General features: G+C 39.1%; 1 pseudogene; it reads right to left on the bottom strand.

The window, feature by feature from the left end:
* The window catches only part of LOC123800971 (SWI/SNF-related matrix-associated actin-dependent regulator of chromatin subfamily E member 1 pseudogene), a 39,682-nt pseudogene extending 21,443 nt beyond the window's left edge, over positions 1-18,239 (bottom strand).
* Positions 18,240-19,706: the final 1,467 nt, after the last annotated feature.

Genomic DNA, 19,706 nt, shown 5'->3' with positions numbered 1-19,706 from the left:
TATATCCAGGAAAAAAACAGAATTATCTCTTTACTCAGATGAAAATCCTTCGGTGGAAAATTATATTAATTTTTCTCTACATATATACTAGAGAATTTCCATTAACGCTTCATACTTAGCTCAAATAGTACCATTCAATTAAATGATTCCTGAGTCTTCCCTAAAAACCAATCACTACCCCACCAGGGAGTGTGCATACGTTGTGTCATTGTACTAGATATGTAGCTATACAGTTTCATTTCCCCTACTAATGTACAGAACACTGGTACAGAACTACCTGTCCAGTATATGAGGGTGGGTCTAATAAATACAAGTGCTTGTGAGATCAGATGGCAGTTGGGAAGCACCACTGATTTGTGGAAGAGATACACTATAGGCTCAGGGCTGTTAATAACTTAGAGCAAAGTATGAGCATCAGAGGGTTTCCTTGGAAATTTCAAAGAGAAACAACTCCTATAACCAAAACTCAGGCAGAGTTGAAGAAAATACAGAAAATACACCAGACTTAATTGTGAGAGGGGAAGAAGACCAGAGAAGGGAGCAGCCCAGGAAAGTTTGCGATGCTGGAGTAGGGTCCTGACAGGCAAAGAGTAGGACTCTGAGATTTAGGATGGAGATGTGTGTATATGTACTCAAAAGCCTTGACTCCATAGCTGCTCTTAACCTTTGGTCCTTCAGAAGTGGCCCATTGCACCTTATTGAAAAACAGAGGCTTCCTTTGCTTGAAGACTATTGAGAGGCTTCAAATAAGACAGGTACTTCATTTTTTTTTTTTTAAGATTTTATTTACTTATTTGAGAGAAAGAGAGAGCACAAGCAGGGGGAGAGGCAGGCAGAGGGAGAGGGAAAAGCAGGCTCCATGCTGAGTAGGGAGCCCAATGTGGGGCTCAATCCCAGGACCCCGGGATCATGACCTGAGTGAGCCAAAGGCAGACGCTTACCCGAATAAGCCACTCAGGTGCCCATAACACAGGTACTTTAAAAGACAGTATGTTTCCTCTTCAAGATCTGTCCCCATTTTCTCTGGCCATAATTGAGGTCAAATGGCAGCACTATTAGACTGAGAAGGTGCTGGGCCTGCTAATGGAGGAAAGGAATTGCACACAAAATGACTTTAGTACCCCCCATATAATAACAATAGCAACAACAATGACAACATAGGGGATTGCTCTGGGGAGCTTGCAAAAGCAGCAGCCCAATTAAATGAAGCAGAAATGCAAGAACTTCAGTCACAACTCTTAAGGAAGTGATCAAAATCTGAGAGAATTGAGTGTGTTAGAATGGGTTCCCTACAGAAGATAAGAAACACAAACACAATGACCACATTCCTTGAAAGGGCAAAGAGACCACTCCATTTACCAAGGCAATAAGGAACGCAGTGTTGAAAGATCAGTAATGACTATCTTCCGTAGATCTGTACAGGTGGTAGGAGAAATTAGAGAACTGGGCTCCTGTTAACAAAGATGGCAACCCTTAACTTCCATAAGAAATGTGAATATAATTAATTGGGCAGCAAGGTCAGAAATGTACACAGCGTGTTGTGAAAGGAATATGGAGATGGTTCAGGGCAAGATAGAAAGCCATCAAATAACCATATCAAATAGATGTGTATATCTGTGTATGTATGTGTGTATATATATATATATAGAGAGAGAGAGAGATGTTTATGCATATTTATATTTAAAAATAAATAAGCAGAAAGTGAGGTTAGCAACCCAGATGAAAAAATCATGATTCTTTGCTTAATTTATAGACCTGATCCTATTTTCAAAATCAGAAACCATGAGTGAAAGAGAGAAAAGAAGGTTCTTACGAAGAGACACACTGTAATATCTCAGAAAGTGCATAAAGTGATGATTCCCTTGGTCTTTCTCTTAAGAGGCCCATTTCATTTACTTATATAACCATACTCTAGGGAAATCAGAATACCCAGACCTTTCCAGACCTTTCAAAAGCTGGTGAATATAGTGCAAATTGTCATTGATACCTGAGAATAAAAGGTACCATCAAACCCATTGGAATAGGGGGGCATGGAACTTAAATAATAAATTGTGAATAGGTCACAGGAATAAAAGGCAGAGCATAAGGGATATAGTCAGTGATACTGTAATAGCAATGTAATGGGATAGATGGTGGCTACACTTGCCGTGAGCATAGTATAATGTGTAAACTTGCCCAATCACTATGTTGTATACCTGAGACTAATGTAACATTGCATGTCAACTATATTCAAATAAAAAAATAAATAAAAACAAATAAATTGTGTCCTGGACCAAGTCTAGGTTTCAAAGAAATGCCCAGTGACGATTTTCTACTTCTAAAATGTGAAATTGAAATTGACATATTTAGCAGCTGACAGAAACCTCACATTGTTTCCTTTACCTGTACAGTAGGAGCTATTATGGTAGGTAAGGCAGAGTAGTGCCCCTGAAATTACCCAAATCTTCCCATTCTGATCAAGATAATGAATTAAGAGCAATATTATATCTTTGGAGAAATGGCAGAAATTGTTGGGACCCTCTTAGACTTGAAGGATGTAGTTTGCCACTATTATATCCCTATTTAATTCAACAATCTGGTACATGAAAAAATCACTGGATAATGTCAAGGGCTAGTGGATTACCACAAATTTAACTAATTAGTGGCCCCAGTTGCAACACCTGTGTGAGTTGTACTATTCTTATCAAAGTAGGATAATTTGTGACTGTTGATTTGGTAAATGTCTTCTCTTTCATACCCATCAAGAAGAAAAAGCAGTTCACATTGACGTACTACAGACTAATTCTCTTTCCCCAGGGCTATGTAATTCATCTGCTCGCCTTCTGAAAATAATCCAAAGGAATTCTCATGTTCTGGATACCACAAAGACCATCACGTTGGTCTACTGTATTGATGACATCATATTAATTGCAACTGATGAGTAAGAAGTGGCAAGCATTCTGAATGCCTTGGGAACATAACTTTATTCTAGAGTATGCAAGGTAAAACTTATAAAGATTTAAGTTCTTGCCACATAGATGAAGTTCTTAGGGTCCAATTGTCTGGGGCATGCTAGGACATTCCATTCCAAAGTAAAAGGTAAGTTATTGTACCTCGTGCCTCCTACAACTAAGAAAAGTGCAGAGATTGAAAGGCACCTTTAGGTTTTGATACAAGCATATTCCATACTGTGAATACTGCCATAACCCATTTGTTGGTGTGTAAGCCTGCTAGATTTGAAAGAGGGGACAATAAGAAAAGGGTTCATAGTACTTCTAGACTGTGATATAAGAAGCTCCACCATTTAGGCCATTATATTCTTACAGATCACATAGTGTGTGAGGTATCTGTGGTAGAAAAATAAGTCATGTGGATTTACTAATTCTGACAAGTCTTAATAAAACAGTCGCAGTGCAGACAGACATGGGGCTCTGGAGGAAGGCGATGTCTTCTGCAGCTGAACACTATACAACATTTTAAAACCAGCTCTTGGCATGTTCGTGAGCCCTAGTACAAAAAGCGTCTGACTATGAAACAGCAACGATCATGTGTCCCAAACGTTCCGTTATGAAGTACATACTGTCAGATCCACAAGCTCAAAAGTGTGGGTGGGCTTAGAAGCAATCCATCATAAAACAGAAGTCTGCTCAAGCATAGTTAAAGAGCACAAGTAAGCTGCCCAACACCCAACGTCAGCTCCCAACATTGCACCAGTGCCTCTCTCTCTTAGTTGTTAACTAGAACCTAACGGCCACCCAGTGAGGAGGTGATGAAGGATGACAACACCCGAATTTGGCTCATGGCTAGCCTGGTATGAAGGTGTAAGCTAAAAATTGTCTTCATTTTCAATAAAACTCTTCTCAAAAGTGGCTCTGGAAGAGAGCAGTGAAGCAAATTCTCTCAATGGATATGGATCAAGGTTGTGTGAAGAGAGAAAAGACCTAAGAAAGAGTATGCAGACTCATGGCAAAGCGCAGAGATCTTTTTATCACAAATGAGTGCCCACCAGAAGCATCACTAAATAAGTAATTAGACAACAGATTTTAAGCAAGTAGATTTCAGTCCATCTCTGTCCAATGCCAATCCAGTTAACTGTTCCATTATGCAATGGAAAGATGAGTGTTAATACTATCAGGCCAGAGGTATTTTATATGCCTGGGCCCAGTAGCATGGATTTCTTCAAACCAAGTACTACCTACTGCTGCTGCAGAATAAATAACTTGCCAGCAATATAGACCAAAACACTGAGCCCCCGATATGACACTCTCTTGAAGGAAAACAACCAGCCGTTTTCCGTTTAATAGCAAGCTGACTGGCTCAGGTCCCTTCTACCCTGAGGAGGCAATTTTCCTTATTGATTGAGACTGACTCATATTTTTGGATGATTTTGCCCCTTTTATTTTGCCTGCAGTACCTGTACCATCATTATCCAAGGGCCTCCAGAGAATCTTACCTATCAACATGGGATCCCACATAACGTCCCCTCACACAACGAATCCACTTTACCGCAAAGGAAGCGTGGTAATGAGCACGGGATAATCAATCAAGTTGCTTCCTACTAGAACAATGGAATAACAGCCTCTTAAAAACACAGCTGAGAAGCCAGAGGGGAAATGACATCCTAAGAAAATAGGTTCTATCTTTCAAGATAGAATATATGGCCATTATATGGTGCTGTGTCACCCAAAAATACAATCATGGGTTTGGGAAACACAATAGGTAGAAGTAAGAGTGACCTCATGGCACCATTTCCAGTGAACTGCTTGAGAAATCTGCAGCTCTCCTTCCTGGTCTCCAGACAGGGAGCACTTCCACAGGCTAGGGCACGACAGGAGTCCCACAGATCCTTCTGCTAAAGCCATCATCTAGCCAAACTGAACTTCTTGTGCTAATAAAAATGAAAAAAAAAAAAAAAAGGAGTTAATGTTCTAGTACAGGTAATTGACCATGAGAGCCACGAGGAAAAAAACTGGCACCTCATAGGAGAAAGGAGAAATTGCTTTGCCCTCAGGTGACCCTCCCCCACCCCAGAGCATCTCTTGGTGCTCTTATCTCTAGTTCTAATCGTAAATAGGTCAGTACCGTAATCACAGCTTGATGAGGGCATGGTTTCCAGTGACTGACCCTCCATTAAGGTCGGGGTCAACTCACCAGACAAGCCACCAATCCAAGATGTACTAGAATCCCAACGGAAATCTAGATTTGAAGAGGAATCCAAAATGGGGGGTGGAGGATGGCAATAAGGAGCAGCAGGAAAGACCTCAAGAGCAATTGCAGCAACAAAGGCTGTTGATCCCACTCTTCCCCTCCTTGTAAGTTTTCCTACACATTGTGATAAACCAAAATTTTAAAAAGGCATTGTCAGAATGGACAAACTGCCTTTCTCCTCTCTGTGCATATGCATGTCTGGTGTCTTCCTTTTCTTATAAGGACAGTGCTCATATTGGATTAGGGCCCCCATTTCATAAGCTCGTTTAACCTAAAATATCCCTTTAAAGTTCCTGCCTCCAAATGCATTCACATTCTAAGGCACTGGGGGTTGGCACTCCAACATAAGAATTTGGAGGGAATTTGGAGGAATTGTATTCAGTAAGAAAAGAAAGATTAAAGATGATGACTGCAGGGGCACCTGGGTGGCTCAGTCGGTTAAGCAGCTGCTTTGGTTCAGGTCAAATCGGGATCAAGAGCCAAGTCCTGCTCCCTGCTCAGTGGGGAGGCTGCTTGCCTGCTTCCCCCCCCACTTCTGCCCTTCTCCCCCACCGCATGCTCCCTCTTTCTCTTTGACATAAATAAACTCTTAAAAAAAAAAAAAAGATGATGCAAACTGGCATCAAAATGAAGTTGCTCCTTAATTTGCAAGTTCAGTGGGTGCTTTTCAATTGGATTAACTTGTGCCTCCATTAATTCTTTACAGCCCAAATCTGTTCATTGAAGTTCCAGCAAATAAAGAGTAAGCATGTATTGTTTAAAAATCCCCATTAAAAATATAGTAAAAGTAAATCTGCCAAATTAATTTTTTCATTAAGGCAGTGAGAAGAAAAAACTAACAAAGAAAGCATAGGTATAATATCCCTCTGGAGAAGTTTCTCAAGTGAATTGAGGATGATTTCAATCAGTCTGGAACAGAAAAATGTATGAAGCACCTACCAGGAAGAAAGGGGCAAATTACTCCAAAAAAGGCACAACTGAGGGAATAAAGACCACGTCCCTGTGGCATAACCCAGTGTGAAGAGGGATTCTCTGAATAGGTAACTTTCCCATGAGACCTGAAAGAAAAACAGGAATTAGCAAAGAGAGAGTGAAGAAGGACATTCCCAAAAGGACAAACCAGCAACTACCCTAAAATTGACAATGTTTCTTTTAGTCTTTTTCATTTAGGTAAAATAGAATAGCATCCTCACCTTCCCTTGTTTTACTTAATTGAAAAACCTGCAGTTTGGAGTTCACATTGTCTCAGTTAGGGCCTAGCTATTTGATTCTACTTTTCTGTGCTTTTTATAACATATTCCTTGAATAAATGGGACTGATATATAAAATTGTATCAGGCTTTCATGTTTCTTTAATGTTATGTATTATTGAACTTTTATTAATATAAAAGGGATTAAAATATCTAAAAATTAAGGCAAAATTGCTACAGAGTCTACGAACACAAACACTAACAGCTCATTGGATTGGTAGCATATTTTACTGGAGAACATCTGGCATGCGTCAAGGCTGTGAGCATACGCGCGGTAATGGTTTCTTTTTGAATAATATGTCAAGGGTAGTTAACTATTAAGTTTAGCATATGTATGCAAGTTAACCAATTCACTGGACACCTTGACCTTCGATTATATTAATAAGGTCATGGAGCTATAGAACAGGGCCAGGGACATGGCGGTCATTGGTGGGGGGAGGAGGATACGGTTGGTCATTCTTTCAAGTGGAGCTGAAGTTACAGTAGTTGTTTTCATCTTTTTTTCCCCTTCCGCCAAAGGCAGAGAGAACTTCCCCTGCCTCATTTCTTCAGTACAAATAAATCCACTTCTTACAAGTGGATTTGATAAAGAAAAAATTTTTTTCCATACCAACTCGCACATTTATAAAACCAACCAAATGATTCTTAATAAGTCAACTGCCTCAAGTATTTTTAACCCATGCAACCAAGATAAATACTGAACTAAAAAAAATGAATTAGGATTTGCTCATTTCTCCAACTTCTATTAAGAAGTAGTCTTTGGTTTGCCTTTGGGGTATCTCTGTCCGCTCTTTCATATAGCCCTTGACAGACTTTTGCCAGCCCCACCCAAGACAGGAAGTCATTTTCAGTCTATGCCGGAGTTGAAAATCTCAGAGATTCAGTCTGATATCACATTTGGTGTGTGAAGGCAGTACAGTCTCCTGGAGCTGTAAATATACCTGTAAAGTCTAGGAAGTTTATTTAGGCTCTTGCACAGAGCTCTAGAGGATACTAGACTTCTGGGTTTGGGTTTTAGGTCCAGGAAGGTGGCTTTATATTGACTGTTTAAATTTGGTTACTCTTTTCCTTGTTGTTGAATGAAATCCTATCTCAAAAAGAAAACTGTGGTTAGAATAAATAGCCTCTGGGAATTCATCTGGCTTTCCACAAATCTGTCTGAGATGTCCTTTCTCCTTCGCTCTGTGACCCCAACTTGGCTGAGGCTTGTTTTAAATCAGTTCCAATTGTAACAGTAGACAATACAGATGCAGATTATGGGTGTTGCTGTGGACATCATTAATTACAAGATTTTTAACGGTCATCCTAATTACATAGGAACTTTCCATATTCTTCAGATAAAGCCCTCAAATTTGCTAAGAAGCCCCCACTTGAGATTAGTGTTTGGAAATCAAAATAGGAACGAATGCGCTTGTAACACTATTAATGGAGTCATCTATGTGCGTCAAATTAGGGGCAGAGGCCCATCGAAAAATACCGGACAATCAGGGGAGCTAACTAAAAAATAAATACTTAAGTAAGTGAAAGAAATCTATACTTTTTACTCCAGTCTCTTATAGGATAGCAAAGGATTTAATAAATAACACCCAGACCAGTTTATATCTGGTTTACTTTACATTCTCTTAGGTGTCTCATTTTCCAGGGCGCCTGCGTGGCTCAGTTGGCTAAGCATCTGACTCTTGATTTCAGCTCAGGTCATGATCTCAAGGTCGTGAAATCTAGCCCTGCATGGAGCTCTGAGCTCAGCAGGAAGTCTGCTGGAGATTTTCTCTCTCTCTTTCTCTTTTTCTATCTCATCCCCTCTCCCCCCACAAATAAATAAATAAATTTAAAAAAAAAAAAAGAGTCTCTCGTTTTCCAAACTTTCCCCACCATAAATACTCCACTTTGTTATGCCAGCCCAAGCCACTAGGACTCCTCTTCCTCTTCCTCCCTTCTCTCCACTCTAGGTCCATCTGTTATTCCCTCTTTCATGTCGGAGTATTATTTTGGTTCATTTTCTGATTTGCATGAGAAATGGGTGGATATGACAGGTTCTCCTACATGGAGGTGATGGGGTTTAGATATAAGTCAGGACCTGCATCAACTATTGTTACACAGTATTTAGCAACTTGAACGAGGGGAAATTTTCTTTTTCTTTTCCTGCTTTATTGAAATATAATTGACATAGAACACTGTGTAAGTTTATGGTCTACAAGGGAATGCTTTGCTATATGTATATATTGCAACACTACTGAGAAGGGTGTTTTTTCTTCACCTTTTTTTTTTTTTTCCGTTGGTGAGCACAGTGAATACAAAATTTAAAAGGTAGAGGAGGGGCGCCTGGGTGGCACAGCGGTTAAAGCGTCTGCCTTCGGCTCAGGGCGTGATCCCGGCGTTACGGGATCGAGCCCCACATCAGGCTCCTCCACTATGAGCCTGTTTCTTCCTCTCCCACTCCCCCTGCTTGTGTTCCCTCTCTCACTGGCTGTCTCTATCTCTGTCAAATAAATAAATAAAATCTTTACAAAAAAATAAAAGGTAGAGGAAACTATTCTATAAGAGAATGTATGTGTAGGTACTTCAGCCTTGAAAATGGTAGAATTTATCACTAGTTAAAGTAAAAAAAGAACTTATTTATGAAAAGATTCAAGGTTTTAGAGAATAGGAAATACCTATGTGAAAGAAAACTGAGAGCTATACTAAAGGAAAAATAACAATGGAAGATGTTCTAGTCCTTTAAATACGGGGCTGGAAGGAAGCAAATATTTAGTTGTAAATTGTGAGCTTGGTATTAACAGTATGTTCAGGGAAGATTCCAGAGAATGAGCTGACTCAGTCAGATGATTACAGCGACCTCTGAAAATTGAAAAAAACCAATAATGGAATCAACTGGGGAACCTCTTCCAAATGCATGAAGCATCTACCTAATATGTTTGCACCAATGAGGAAAATTTAAGCAAATAATAAATAGCATCTGTCAGGTTCTATTCAGTGTGTTGGAGAATGACACAGTTTGTGTGTGAAAGTGAGGGAGAATAAGGATAGCACGTTTAATGACAAAGCATGACTACGAAATGCATGGATTTATGTTTTAAGGGAAGTACTAAGAAGAAATGTACAAAAAGAAAGTCAAGGTTTAGTACAGTTTTGTACTAGATACTACATCTACAATAAATAGGGCAACTATATAATTTATTTTCCAAACATGTACTCTTGTGGGAGTGAAAGATAGTTATATAAACACGATAAATATACGCTAGGATTGACCTGGGCAAATGAATGTGTGGTCCATATAGTGACAGAGGCTGCATCTTATAATTAAATTATTATATAATTATTTTATAATTTAAGGATAATTAAATTATACTTCTCAATAAGGTATCAGTGTGTATGATTTGTACAAATAATACATATTTTTGGCAGTCAAATAACGAATTGACATTATAGTTCTTATTATCTCCATTATGCAGAAAGGAGAAGGATGTTAGGAAGATGCATTTATGAAATGAGAAACACAGAGAAAAGAACTGTGTTGTGTGTCCAGTTTCTGTACTAAGGATAGGTCTACTAGGGAGATATGAGATAAAGAGAACACAGAATCTAAAAATAAAGGTGAAATAATGTTGATGGTAGGAGATAGACCTTAGAAACCCAAAAGCCATTAGACAGAGCAAGATGGGGTGAGAACACACCTGGGAGACTAAGTGACTAGAATGGTTAGTACTGTGAAGCCAAGAAAATTGCCAAGTGATCTTCTTACTATGGCAATGGTCTATAATACTCTGAACAGAAGGGGACTTATGGAGAATGAATCAGCCATGCTATCTGGATATAGATATTCCAAACTTTAAGTTGTAACTTCAGTTTCATTATAGCTTATAAGAAAAAAAAAATGGAAACACTACTACAGTGAGCACAAACATCAAATGAAGATGTATCCAATTTCAAAAGGCCAATCACTGAAATGAAAGTGACATTTTGAAGGAAATAAAAACAAAACTAGATAAAAGATTAGATCATTTTCACACACCTGAAAAGTAGACAGTTTCATTAAAATAGCTTATCTATGCTATTTCTGATTCTCACCATGATAAGTTTATACTCCAGGTGATGATCAATTATAAGATTCCTTAGAATTTCATTATTAGTACTTGGGTTTTCATTAGTTTCAGTCTTCTTGGAATTTATGGGTAGAGGGAACGAGAACACCCAATTTATAAGAACCACTTTGCATATAAGATGGGCAAAACTGTCATTAATCGAGTTAATTATGTTATTATTGAAGAACAAAATAAAATAAATTAAAGATGTTGTCAATAGGCTAAGATGTTCAGCAGTTAAGAAATTTCTAGTAGCACCAATGACTTATGCCTGTATTTATGATATCAGGAAAAGTATGGATAACAACTGAAATATTTATTTGGGTAGTCAGTCATCCAGTAGACAGAATATCTGAAAGCCCCAGATCAGTAGAAAACAACATAGATAATTGCTAGAGATCTATTATTATTGCCAATTGTTCACCTCTCACCTCTCTGCAAAAAAAAATTTATATTCTCTCCCATTGCCATGTGACTCGTCATGTCCCTATTCCCTGGAGGAGGAATACACTTCCTCAACAAATTGACATTGTTTTTGGCCATTTGATTGGATTTGGCCAATGGACAATGAGCATACATGAATGATGTCACTTACAAATGAAAGTTCAAAGAGCCTTTTTCCTTTGCCATGAGAATAAACACGTTCCAAGAGAAAGCTCTCCTTCAGTGCAGAGCTAGAAATGAAGCAGTGACAAGAGCCAAGTTTCAGGTGTGAGACACTGTAAGGTGAGTTAGATATAATGATGTGTATTTGTAAGGCTCAGTGTAAGGTGCAGTGTAAGCCAGTGAAGATTTGGGACCTTTTCATTTTTTTTTTTTTTTTTTTTTTTTTACCAGAGCAAAACTAACTCAAATAAACTTCAAATGAGTGGTAGATATGAGCAAGTTAACTGCAATTCAAAGGAAAAGGAATAAATATATTTTATTTTTAAATTCTGTATTGATGTGGTGTTGCAAAATAAAAATCCAATAATGCATCCAGACTTATGAATAAGTATAGTGAGCCAGAAAGCTACCAAGTCTATCAACCCTTAATGTCATAATGTGGAAATACTCACAAATATGGATTCCTAGCCAATGTTCTTTGCTCTCTTGTATTAAAAATTAAAAATTGGTTCTACTCCACGATATTTAAGAGAAGTTGTCAGTGCAAAGTTCTGTGCATTGAAGATAAGCAGAGGACATGAAGAGTTCCAACAGAAGCCTTATCTATGTATATGAACACATTCAAGAACAGAGCTATCTTCTGTTAATTAAGAATTTTGATGATCTCTTGTTAATACCTGCCAACCAGAAACCATAGAAAGATTAGAAAATAACAATCTTGGAGCCTTTTAGGAAAAATAAGTGCTAGTCTAACTTGGAGGAGCACATCTTTCTCAATGGGAAAATAAGCTGGACTTCAGACGTAAAGTACTAAGTTCAGCGACTTTTCATTAACAATCAGTTATAGAGAGAAAAGCATCAGCTAATATGGAAATTAGTGAAAGACCATAGTGCGCTTTTGCTTGGCCCCTTTAACATCTAATATAACTATTAACCTTCATGCAGTAATAACTGCCAATATTATGATCATTGTAATTAATTGCATGAGAGAGAAGACGCCTGTAGCATATGTCTGCTGAGGGCTTTGCAATGGGAAAACAAGGTGTAGATGGTCAAAGCCTGTTTGCTGCAGGAGAGTACCACAGACCTAGAACTTGGTTAATGGTGGTGGTGGGAGTGGCAGCAAACTGCAGAACTAATCTTACTAACTCCGTCAATGGCTTAATCTGGCTAAAGTTTTAGAAGGACCAATCTGTAATAACTCTTGTCTAGTGGAGATTTCTGTGTCTATTTCTTGTCTATTGGAGAGGCTGTGGTCTGGCCAGGGGCACTGAGATCACATGAGGATACTGGCACGCCATCATAAATGCAATGCATTTCATCTGCAAGTTGGAAAACTTTGCCAGTTTTGATACATGATAGATAATAAAATACACTGATGGGAGTTAAAATTTGATGAAGACATAAGATTTCAGAAGTTAATGTCATTAAAATACCCAGGAAGGAAATCATGGATCCCGGGAATTCAATAGGCTTGTGTCAGAAGGTGAGTTAGGTGTCCTATAATATGGTAGTAAAGGAAAGGTGCCCTGATGACTCTAAAAGTTTCTATGAATCTCAGGGCAAAATGCTATTTTTATTTGGTGAATCAATAATCAGTTTGCAACCCAAGATGGGTTGAGCATAGGGAGTAAGCTACAGGGTATAGCTTTAAAATCACAACAAAAGGAACAATACAAGTTTCAAAAGGCATGAGGCATGCTAAGACAAGTGGGTGGATAAGGAAACATTGACAGAGCAGCTATTTCATTGTATTAGAAGGAGGCCTAATGTTCCCAGGTTCTTTTAGGACAGTCCTCTATCACTAACGGGAATTAACTCTGGCCTTGCTTCAAAAAAGGAAGAACCCACAAACATGCCTTCATCCAGGCCAGCAGCAATCAATAATTAACCTTCAATTCCTCACAAGGAAAAAGGCTTGGGGTCTACAGACAGATTTTTGGACCCCAAATATTTTCATATTCAGGAATAAATGTAGGGAATGAAATCATCATGTGTATTAACAGCTGTGAGGCTGGGACGGGGGAGAAGACAGTCGAAAATGAGAAACTATCTATCTTCTGCAATTCACTGATTCTTACAAAAAATAAGAGGAGCGGAGATTAGAGATGTCAAGACCCTGATAACACATCTAAACTATCTTCTTACTTATAAATTGGACCTGCTTTTTATTTTTATAATAGCAGTCGTTTCTCCAGAATGAATACAAGCTTTCCTCCTCAAAGATTAATCTATTAAGGTCACTGCAGAGATTCTAGCCTATGGACTTTCATACAGAAGACTTTTCTCTACAATTATTTACTTAAACAGTGGGTCCACCTTTAGAGTAGAAAACTTAAGGGGATGATTATATATATATATATATATAATTATATATTGCAGTGAACTGAAAGCAGTTGTGAAATTGGAAAGTGAAATCATCTGAAAAGGGAAGAGTTGACCCTTGAACAGCAGGGGTTTGAACTGTGCGAGTGCACTTCTTTGTGGATTTTTTTTTTTATATAGTACAGTACTGTAAATGTATTTTCTGAATAGTATTTTCTTTTCTTTTCCTTATTTTACTGAAGAAGCCAGTATATAATACATTATATAAATAAGTGTTAGTGGACTGTGTGTGTTATCAGGAAGGCTTCTGGTCAACAGTAGGCTCTTCATAGTTAAGTTTTGGGGGAGTCAAAATCCACGCAGAAATTTTCAACTGCATGAGGGATCAGACTCTTAATGTCCACATTGTTCAAGTGCCAACTGTATTTAGTTATACCATTCTGTTTGTAATGAAACCTAGAAAAATCATGCTATTCACTTTAGGAGCTATTTGGAAACCTCTCCCTCTTTGTTCTTTATATATTCACAGAGCACGGAAAGTCTTATCAGGGCAAGTTCCCAAGGTGGCTACAAAAGCTACCCAAGAAAGAGTACCCACCCACACAGACCCAGGTCAGGCCGTGAAAGAAGTCCGTCTTTGTGGCCCCGATGTCCTTAATACTCTTCGGTAACTTGAGCACCCCTTGAAAAGCTACTGAATCCACTGAGTTGATGATTATTTTCTCAACATCTTAGAGCAGTATTCTTATACATATTCTTTTTTTAAAGATTTTATTTATTTATTTGACACAGCGAGAGAGCACAAGCAGGGGGAGTGGCAGGCAGAGGGAGAGGGAGAAGCAGGCTCCATGCTGAGCAGGGAGCCCAGTGTGGGGGCTGATCCCAGGACTCTGGGACCATGACTTGAGCTGAAGGCAGATGCTTAACAGACTGAATCACCCAGGCGCCCCTCTTATACATATTTTTATACATTATGGGACTATATATATATACACACACACACACACATTATTATACTAATATATGTATACATTAATATATATACACCATTATACTCAAGATATATATATAAAAGAAATACAATAAATATTGACTGAATCAAAGAGTTAATATTTATTCAAAATTGAAAGCAAAAAAAAAACATTTTATAAACTGGCCAAATAAAATTTAGACACAGCATTCTGGGAGAATAATACAATATAAATTGGAGTTTTGTGGGCCACAGAGATCGTGCTATCATTTCTGTGACCTACAAAACCTCCTTCTTTCCCTCCTTACCTCCCTATCTAATTTATCTCACATTTTCTACACCAATCTATGATTTTTCTGTTCTCCTCCTTTCTATCCTGCCCATTGGGGTTTACTTTGGTTTGATGTGTTATAAACTGCTAAAGAATGAAAGGTAACTCCAGGTTCATTGCCTTAGCAAGTGGACCCCAAATCTTGTTTTTACCTGTCCACAGCAATTTGCTACCTCGTTTCATTGCCCACCTACCTAGCGTTACCTCACTACCTCATTCCATTGTCTATGCCGAGAGATAGGATGGTGCTAGTGACCTGAAACTGAACTTCCGAGACTCTGGAAGCTGCTGGGATCTCCCTTGTTCTTTTGGTATGTATGTGTCCCTGAACTATTTAAGGTGAGATTTGTACCTTCATTTTCCAAATAAAGCAAATTAAAGTCTAATGGGATTTCACTATGAAAGAGCTTGAGAGGAACATTCTCTAAGTGACTTTAGTGTTAACACTAGGAAAGTTTATTAAAATATAAAAAGAAGCAGATCTTTCTTTTCATATGTTATATCCAAGAAATACCTGGAATATGCTATGAATTTTTTTCTTTTTTTTTTTTATTGCAGGTAACTCTTTTATTGAACATCCCCTAAAGTGATAGAGTAATTCAAACTCCTTGTCCTAGGACTGCATGAGCAAGTATGACATGGTATGAAAAGTGATCTAACTTTACCGGATGAAGGAATATAAATTAGAATACAAGTTTTAGGAAAGTTATATGTTTGTCTCAAACCCAGATGGCAAAGACAAATTTTTTCTAGGAGAACCTGGGAGAAAAAAAATAAATGACTCTAACAAATGTTGCTGGAATTTGGGATTTATAGCCCTTTAAAAATTCAAGAACTTAATTGCGAGTAAAGGAGACACCATTTTGCTGTCATCAAACAGTGCAGTCTAGTGAGAGAACCAGTTCTTAAAAATAAGATAGGTGTTATGCAGGACAAATGCGGTGTACTGTAAATGAAAAATCTAACTCAGTCTAGATAAATGTCCTCAGCATTTGCTTGAAAATAAAAACTTTGATCTTTTCATTGAAATCTAAAGGATGAGGGTTAGCTGACAAGAGAAAAAAAAGAGAGAGAGAGAAAAGTCAGAATGGTTGGAGCAGAGGGAACAGTGTGTGTGATGGCTTAAGACAGGGAGTACTATTGCTCACCAGAGGAAAGGAAAGTCAGAGTGAAAGAAAGAAAAGAAAAATGTGAGAGAGAAAGCTACAGAGTGAAGAGCAGCCCAGATAACGGCGGACCTTGCGCACGTTCAAAGTGGGGAAGCCAATGAAAACTTATGAACAAGAGAGGTGCAGTCAGATTTGCGTTGTTAAATAATAGATTTGCCTGGACTATAGAGACGAGATCTGCAGAACAGAAAGAAAGTGGACCGTTTAGAAGGGTGTTGCATTAATTCAGGGAACAGCAGGTGATCGCTTGGATTAGGGTCCTGGCAGAAAAGATGCTGAGAGATGCAGAGTCTGAGAGCTATTTAGGAGGCAAAATCAATAGAGCTTCAGACCTCTCTGATATGGGGATGAGAGATAGGAGAGTGTCTTGAACGATTCTCAGTTTCCAACTTGTACAATTGGATGGAAGCTGTTATCGTTCATCAAGATAGGAGCCATTAGAGGAAGACGCTGCAAGTTCACCATCGAACATGGAAACATACAAATAGGCAGTTAGCCAGATAGATGGGGCTAGAATTCCAAAAGGCTGACATGCAAACACATATTTACATATTCCTAACAACGGAAGCCATGGGTATGGTGTGAACCCTTAACGGAAAGACGTTGAGCTGGCAATATCATATGACCAGTGACAAACCGCAAAGAAATTCAACAGTGAAGGATTGGATGGAAAAAAATGGACCATCCATGTGGTTGAGAAGGGAGAATTAGAGTCTAAGAGGAAAGCCAGAAGTGGGTGGTATCGAATAAACCAAAGCAACGTGCTGTCGTTTTTATGACTGTTGTTATGAATATTATTTTATTTAGAGACAGTGATTTAATGTTAACTGAGAGGTAGTACAATTGCTTCTGAAATATCAGGCGAGGTGAAAGTTGGAAAGTATTCCCCAGACTCAGTGATATGAAGAACAGTGATGCAGAAAAGAAGAGCTAAGTAGAGGGGTGAGTAGACAGGATGGAATGGAGTGACGAATGAGAGCATGATGATGAAATCTCTTTTCTTTTTCTTTTCTTTTCTTTTCTTTTCTTTTCTTTTCTTTTCTTTTCTTTTCTTTCTCTTCTCTTCTCTTCTCTTCTCTTCTCTTCTCTTCTCTTCTCTTCTTTTTTTATTTAAAAAAGTATTTAGAACACGTAAAACAAGGCAACATGATTCTTTCTTGTCTTCGGGGGTGGGGTCCCTGGGTGGCTCCTCCGTTGCTGCTCTCTGAGACCATGTTACCACCTCGGGGCTCCTCCGCAGCCACCCCGTGCACCCCTCCTGCCCGCTCTCCTTGTCTTCAAGAGTAGATGTGCCTTCCTCATCGCTCTAATGGCTTTCTGTCGCTTCTTCAAGGTGTGTCTCCTCTGTCTCCATCGGGCCGCTCTCGTGCTCTCCCATTGCTCAGTCTTTCCAGCAGCTTGCTCTTCGCAGGAACCATGCCGCTCTGACTGCCCTCAGCTCGCTCTGCCACCTCCTTCTCCCTTTTCCCCTGCCTTTCTCGAGCCTTTCCCTCTGCCTGTACAATTTCAGGGGCATTTTTTTCCATACCCACGTCTACTTTCAAACTGCACACACTTTTATGTTCGTTGTTCAAAGAATCTGTACTTTCCAGGAATTTCCTCTTCTTTTCCTGGTGTCGCTCCTCTATTTGAAGTTCAGCCCCTAGTGTTTGCTGATGAGCCGTTAGGACTGGACCTGCTTTCTAGCTGTTGTGACAGCGGACCGAACGTCTGGCACCGCACTCTCACTGAGTATCTCACTCATACGGGTGGTTTCTCTGGAAGCTGACGGTGGCCGTACCATGCTCCCTGACAGCCGTCATCGTAATCATCTGGATCTTCTGCAGAAGGCTCGCGTGAGGTTCTCCTTTCTCCGTGCGACTTTCTCCTGTCTCTGTCCACTTCCTTCCTCCAAACAGCTTCTGTAGGACTTTCTGCATTTATGTAAGCAAAGTATGCAGGGGAATTATGATCGGCTTTCGTAGACTCATCGTACTCTCTCTTTTCTGCATTTACATATTCTTGTTTTTTTCATTAGCGAGATCTCGCCACAGGCCACCCATACTCTTGCCAATCTCCCACAACATCAGGTCAGGGTTGGTCCCAGAACTGTCTGCTGTACCCCACGTAGGGCCTTGGGTGTTTGGAATGGTAATACCAGAAGATGCCGAGACGGCTGTTAGTGACCGCTTTCCCTCCAGCCTGTAGTTGTTGTAGGTGAGATGACTGTATGGATTGTATCCCACAAAACCTGGTGTGCTGGGCATTTGTGTTGCAGGAGCTGGGGTGGGAGGTGGGGTGTAAGATGGTCTTTTTGACATTTTAGAAGATTAAGTTCTCAGTTCCTCAGTTCCCAAACTGAGGAGGGCATAAAAAGTGCCCACAGCTTCACCTTCCTTTCCCTTTTGTGATGACGAAGAAATTTCTTACATTGGGTCCTGAAGGCAAGAATACAGGGCGGTAGTTAGGTGGTAAACTGACCTTGGAGAAAGGATTTTTTTTTTTTTTTTTTTAGGGTTAGAGAGTTTCCAGCCTGTTTCAGCGCCAATGGAAAAGATACATAGTAGGATGTCATATACAGAAAAGTGATTGATCTGGCCAAGAGGAGGCAGGAGCAGCCGAATGCAGAATTTCTTTGTTCCTGGGAAGAAGTACAAAACAGGGGGAGGTACATATCCTAAAAGTGAATGTTTAAAACACTTCAAAGTCCTTTCTAAATGTTCATACAGATTAACTCACTCAATCCACAGCCATACAAAGTAGAAACACTGATAACCCCATTTCATAGATGAGAAATTAAGTAAATTAACAAAAGCCAGTTTTATAGGTAATGGAACCAGGAATCAAACCTGGAAAGACTGACTCCAGCACCAAGCGGTTAGCCATTACCCTATTATTACCCTATATTATCTCTCTATCTGGTCTTACCATTTTCCAGCTAATTTGTGAGAACTCTGAGGGAAGCCTGTCTGCCTCATGACCTCCACTGGCTTTCAATAAAGACAAATTTAATCTTTGAAATGAAATACATATTCCAATATTTTAGATAAACAAAAGTTTAGAGGAGATGAGAAATGACCTCAATTTTATTTAGAGTAAATGGAAAAGACCAAATTTGAACCCAAATCTGTCTAAATTTAAAGCCATTGACCTTTTCCCTTGCCAAGATGAATGATTTTCAAGTTCTCATGGTTGAAAGCTGCTCTCCTGCTGATCGCAGTTACTCCAAGATTGATCTCTTAACCCTGCTTTAAAAGAAAGCTTTTCTTTTTTCCCCCTTATCCCCTCTAGAGCCTACTACAGTAATTCAAATTTGTTGCCCTCATCAGTGCTCCCTAGTACCCCATACCTACTTCAATCACAGCACACATCTTTGCATTATAATCATCTGGTTAATTACTAATTACGGAACAAGATAACTGTTAACGCTTTTCTTTCTTTCTTTCTTTCTCTTTCTTTCTTTCTTTCTTTCTTTCTTTCTTTCTTTCTTTCTTTCTTTCTTTCTTTCTTTCTTTCTTTCTTTCTTTCTTTCTTTCTTTCTCAATGAGAAAGGCTACCAGCTGCTAAAAAGTAGTCTTGCTGAAAATAACCTGGAGCAGATCTTGTAGATTATCAAACATTACTTATTTCGGTGTTTCAGCTTTACGAAGACATTCGATAGATTGTGTATGAAGTCCTAGGACTTTGACAAAATCAAAGTCTTATATTTGCCTTGAATTGCTGTAATCTGAGATCCAATGTTACAGCAACATTTTGTGTGGAGAAAGGGTGCCATGTCTCATGTTCTTTGGTAAAGAAAGCCCCCCAA

The sequence above is a fragment of the Ursus americanus genome, chromosome 10, assembly GCF_024610735.1.
Source record: "Ursus americanus isolate L20-20 chromosome 10, mUrsAme1.1.p, whole genome shotgun sequence".
NCBI lineage: Eukaryota > Metazoa > Chordata > Mammalia > Carnivora > Ursidae > Ursus > Ursus americanus.
Note: the sequence above shows the minus strand (reverse complement) of the source record. Positions and strands in the feature narration are given on the sequence as shown.